This window comes from Aquarana catesbeiana, linkage group LG03, assembly GCF_042186555.1.
Source record: "Aquarana catesbeiana isolate 2022-GZ linkage group LG03, ASM4218655v1, whole genome shotgun sequence".
Taxonomy (NCBI): Eukaryota; Metazoa; Chordata; class Amphibia; order Anura; family Ranidae; genus Aquarana; species Aquarana catesbeiana.
Window position 1 is genome coordinate 671,837,425 of NC_133326.1, and position 6,000 is coordinate 671,843,424.

A 6,000-nucleotide genomic window follows, 5' to 3' on the forward strand; every position below is an offset into this window, starting at 1 on the left:
TCTACCTGAAAAACAAGATAACTTTGCAAGGCCCCATTAAAATGTAAGGAGGGTTTGAAGTGTTGAGAAGTCAGCAGTATGTGATGGAGGGTTCAGAGGACAGTAGTAAGTAACGCAGAGTGCAGGGGTCAGGGGTGTTTTGCATAGAGTACAGGAGTCAGGAGTAAGTACACATAGTGCAGAGGTCAGTAGTATCAAATGCAAATGGCAGGGGTCAGGCGTAAGTAGCACAGAGTTCAGAGGTCAGTAGTACGCTGCATAGAGTACAGGGATCAGGAGTAAGTACACATAGCGCAGAGGTCAGTAGTATCTAATGAACAAGGCAGGGGTCAAGAGTAAATAATTCAGAGTAGTAACACAGAGTTCAGAGTTCAAAGCTCTGTAATATGTAATGTAGACTGCAGAGGTCATAACTATTTAATGCAGAATGAGGGTTAGAAGTAATGCAGAGTTTAGGTGTCAGTAGTAATGTAATGCACAGTGCAAGGGTCAGTAGTAAAAGAACAAAAAGGGGCTCCTCTAAGTGCAATATATTTTAAAATGATGGTTTAATAATAGTATAATCAGCCAAGTGGATACTCACATGATAGTAGTGAGAAACAAGCTTGGGTGTATCTCAATGTGGGGTGTGCAGTCATTCTGTTGTTCGGGGGTGCATCCTGAGTGTGGTCCCAGTGCGTTGAGATGATCCTGGATGTGATGGGGGGATCCGGAGAATGTAGCCAGCCAAACTGGGTCATGCTGGGCAGGGGCAAGCCTGTCAGCTGACCTGCGATGGTCCCTGCCGGTCTGTGTATTGTATAGTGCGTTTTAGCCTGGAACGCACTCGGTGCAGTCTGGAACCAGAAGTGACATTGGGGCGTGTCAGATGACGCGTTTCAAAGCTTCCACTTTTTCCTCAGATCTGAGGAATGTTTTAGTCCCATAAGGCAGTGTTTGTACCCGTCTTTGCGCCATTCAAGGGTCAGTAGTATCCAATGCACAATGCAGGGTCAGGAGTAAGTTTTATAAAGTACATGGGTCTGGAGTAAGTCATGCAAAGTGTAAGAGTAAGGTGCAAGTAACAGAGTTCAGAGGTCAGTATTATGTTATGCAAAGTTCAGGGGTCAGTAGTAAGTAACACAAAGATCAGTAGTATCTAATGCACAGTGCAGGGGTCAGAAGTAATGCAGAGTTTAGAAGCCAGTAGTATGTAAAACAGAGTGCAGGAGTCAGGAGTAAGTATTGCAAAATTCAGGAGTCAGTAAAAGAGTTTAGAAGTCAGTAGTGTGCAACAGAGTGCAGGAGTCAGGAGTAGCAGTATGTAAGGCAGGGCACAGGCGTCAGTAGTATAGAATGCACAATGCATGGGTAAGGAGTAAGTATAATAAAGTACATGGGTCTGGAGTAAGTCATGCAAAGTTTAAGAGTAAGGTGCAAGTAACAGAGATCAGTATTATGTTACACAGAGTGCAGGGGTCAGTAGTAAGTAACACAAAGATCAGTAGTATCTAATGCACAGTAGAGAGGTAAGAAGTAATGCAGAGTTTAGAAGTCACTAGTATGTTATACATAGTGCAGGAGTCAGGAGTAAGTATTGCAAAATTCAGGAGTCAGTAAAAGAGTTTAGAAGTAAGTAGTGTGCAACAGAGTGCAGGAGTCAGCAGTAAGTAACAAAGTGCAGAGGTCAGAAGTAAATAACTCAGAGGTTAGCAGTATGTAAGGCAGGGCGCAAGGGTCAGTAGTATAGAATGCATAATGCATGGGTAAGGAGTAAGTATAATAAAGTACATGAGTCTGGAGTAAGTAATGCAAAGTGTAGGGGTCAGGAGTAAATAACAGAGTTCAGAGGTCAGTATTATGTTACGCAGAGTGCAGGGGTCAGTAGTAAGTAACACAAAGATCAGTAGTATCTAATGCACAGTAGAGAGGTCAGAAGTAATGCAGAGTTTAGAAGTCTGTAGTATGTAAATACAGAGTGCAGGAGTCAGGAGTAAGTATGGCAAAATTCAGGAGTCAGTAAAAGAGTTTAGAAGTCAGTAGTGTGTAACAAAGTGCAGGGGTAAGGAGAAAGTAACGTAGAGTGCTAAGATAAATAGTATGAAACACAGAGTGCAGCAGTCAAGAGTAAGTAATGCAGCGTGCAGAGGTCAGTAGTAAGTAAACGAGAGCTTGGAAATTAGTAGTATGTAACAGAGTTCAGAGGTCAGTATCAAGTAGGGCAGGGATCAGTAGTAACTAATGCAGAGTGCAGGGCTCAGTATTAGGTATTACAGAGTTTAGAGGTCAGTAGTATGTAACTCACAGTGCAGAAGTCATCAGTAACTAACACACACCCTCCACAAGCAAAATACCCCTATTCCAGTACAAACTCTACCCTCTTAGGTAAAATTGCCCACAGCACAAAACCACCCCCCTCCCCCCTGTATAATCACAGACCTCAGATGCAATGCAGCTGGCAGATTGAAGGAAGTCCTTCCAAGTCTCACCTTGGCTGTGTCGGTTGAGTCAAAGAGAAGCCTAGGACTTCCCTTGGCTCTGCAATGCTTATTGCTACTGTGGTCTGAGGTCTGAGGGGTGATCTGCGGGGTAGGTCGCAATTGACCGGTTGCCAACCCCTCTTATAAACCATCCATTATGCTTCAGGCAAGTGGCTGTCCCCAAGCGGAGAACAGCTATTCTGTAAAATGATGTCATCGGTCTGCTGCAGGCAGAGATGTTATGTAAGATTCTCCTTCCAGCTTTGCTTTGCTAAGTGTCCAGTCATCTGAAGGTAATGTTATCTTGTGTTCTGTGATGTCCTGCAAGAAAGGAATTTTACAAACATTCCAGAGTTAGAAATAGAGGTAGAAAGCTGATGAAATTAAACAGAGCTTGGCATCATAACTACTTGATGGGACCCTTGGAAGAGTGGAAGACCCCCCATTCACGCTTTGAAAATGAAAAGCGCTAGGTGCTAAAAAAGATTATATGCATGAGAAATTAAAATATAATAAAGTAACCATGAAGGAGGTCCTGCTGCTGGACACTAGAACCCCAATACAAGGGGACAAGAAATGGATTAAAGGAAAAAACAGTGCAGCACTGGACAAGTATTACCAGTGAAAAAATTATTCAAAAATTACGTGTAAACTAAACAACAATAATAAATGACAATAAATAATAATGACTAATAAATGAACAACCAATCCAAAGTCCATAGGTGATAAAAACAAATGCAATAAAGGCAAATAAAAGTTCTAAATATGGTGTAGGTGAAATCTGCAGGCTCTGCTAAGCCTGTTTTGACCCCCCTGAATAAGGGCGGTCGCAGGCTCTCTGGTAAGCCTTTACTACTTTATCACCAGGTGGTGTTCAGCACTGGCGGTGGATTATGGATCAAGATTTCCATATGGAATAATTTCTGGATTTCACCTACACCATATTTAGAACTTTTATTCGCCTTTATTGCATTTGTTTTTTATCACCTATGGACTTTGGATTGGTTGCTCATTTATTAGTCATTATTATTTATTGTCATTTATTATTGTTGTTTAGTTTACACGTAATTTTTGAATCAATTTTTTCACAATTCTTTTTCACTTGTAATACTTGTCCAGCGCTGCACTGTTTTTTCCTTTAATCCACGCTTTGAAAATGTGCGACTTCGCTTGAAATCACGCTCACCACAATCACTTGTAAATACAGAGGTCTGGTTTCTGTGTTTACAAGTGACAGCTCTGCACTCTGTATGAAATGCAATCCTGGTATTTAATGCCCCTTTAAGACCCTCCTACTGTTTTCATGAAATTTGACTGAACACACCCACTATTTGATGTGATTTGGAGGGTGTGTGTGGGGGGAGGGATTTTGTGGGGCCGTGGTTAAGTTCCAGCACCTATTGTTTGAGAAAAAAAGCCCTGCCCACTGGACTTTTTGCTTTGCCTTTTTCTGGATCAACGATTATCAGAAAAAAATGTCAATAAATTCATCTTTATAGTCTTTGATCTCTTTTTAGCCTCCCTCACTCATGTTGTTCTGTTATTCATAGACGCAAGTGAGGGGAGCAAGCTTAAAGTAGAACTTTAAAATATATAAAAAACCCAAAAAGGGTTAACGCTGCGCTAGAAACCCAATAATTGATTGGTAGCTATAAGGGATTAACCTTTACAGACTAAAAACACATTAATAAAAAACAAGGTTTTAACCCAAATTACCAAAGCAGCCAGCATAAAAGAGTCAGACACATACTCTAGATAATAGTAATAATATTATGCAGCGCTAAGGACAACCAATAAATGAAAATACCAAAATTATTAAAAATTATTAAAACATAATATCATAATTAACAACGTGAAAAATTACCATAATTATTTATGACCACTGTAGGATATGTGTATAATGAGATACTAAAATTGATAGTGTCAAATAAACCAAAAAGAGCACATAAAAAGTCCCATCACAAATAGTGCGATTAAAACAAAAATTCATATATAAAGTTCATAAGCGTAAAAAAGAAGAACTAATCCAAAATCCGTGATAAAGGAAATCCAATCTCCCAAAAAGTGAATACACCCAAGTGGATATGAGGCTCCTTACCGACTCAAAAGACCAACTAAGGTCTATCCAGGCATATGGGAGATTACAGGTTTCCCAATAACCTATACCAGCATCTGGGTCTGTGGCTGAGGCTGTATGGCTCCGGAAATAAAAGCAAGAAAGGCTCCCATAGTGTAATCGTTCCAATCAATAATATTTAATGAATAAAAAGATGCACTTACAAGTAGTTCCAATAAACGAGTGTCAGAGTAATCTCAATGATACAGCGTCTCCGCAGGCTTCCCGCTGTGCATACACTTCCCATCCAGTTCAGCAAAAAGGAACAGCTTAGTGACATCAGCATCATAGGCCACACCCTACGCGTTTCGTCACGATAGGACGTCGTCTGGGGGTTGGGCCCCCATCATGATGTGGGATGGGTTACAGGTCGCGTACTGGGTGCATCGCAACCCCGGAAGTGGGACAAGGAAAGACACCAGTACCACCACCCAGCAACAAAATAATGCGAATCAAGCAGTATGAATGTCATATATTATAAGGAAAATAAAAGAAAATGAAAAGTAGTGCACTGAATTAAATCAATATGCGCCTGGGAAGGGGTATTTGCACTGAATTTAATCAATATGCAACCGGGAAAGGGGAGTTTTGCACTGAATTAAATCAATATGCAACAAGGGTAGGGATTTACTGCACTGAATTTATTCAATATGCATGTAAATTATAATAAGTATATTCTTCACATACACACACACATCCACCTCTATACACACACACACACACATCCACCCCTATTCCCTCTTTCTCTCACTTTCATACCATTTTTCTCCTCTTTACAGCCCATCCTGTGCTTAGCGGCCTGGTTGCACCTCTCCTGCCTGGTGGTGTTCTCATTGGGGTGCTGCGGTTCCTCGGCGGCTGTGGTCCGCGGATCGGGGGGTATGTGCTCGGCCTCAGCCCCGGGTGAGACTTTGTTGACCCAGACCACTTATATATCCCGGCTCATTGGTCGCCATTGACCAATGAATTATATGTAAGCATTATTGAGACATATGTTTCTTTTATACTTACTTTCTATCTATCCATAACTGATTCTATACTAATAGATGTCTCTATTTTAATTTTTAGTTAATTTGCATCTGACTCCTGATGATTGGTAGAAAGCCAAGAAACGCGTAGAGTTACCAACTTATGGATGCACATATTGTTTTTTATATAAGAATAACAATATTTCTTTTTTCTGTAACTGCCTCGATTACATGAACTATGTCCATTGCTTTACTGCTTATATTGTGTCAAACCATGTTGTACAGTGTATTCTATGAAGCATGTTTTACGCTAACCATATTAAAATATTTTGTACCATTTTATACCTCGAATGTCTTTGGAGATTATGGTATCCCAGGCTATATGCACATTTATGGTCATTACAATATTTTACCCATTACAGATATAACATTTGTTTCAGGTCAACCCCTTTTGATC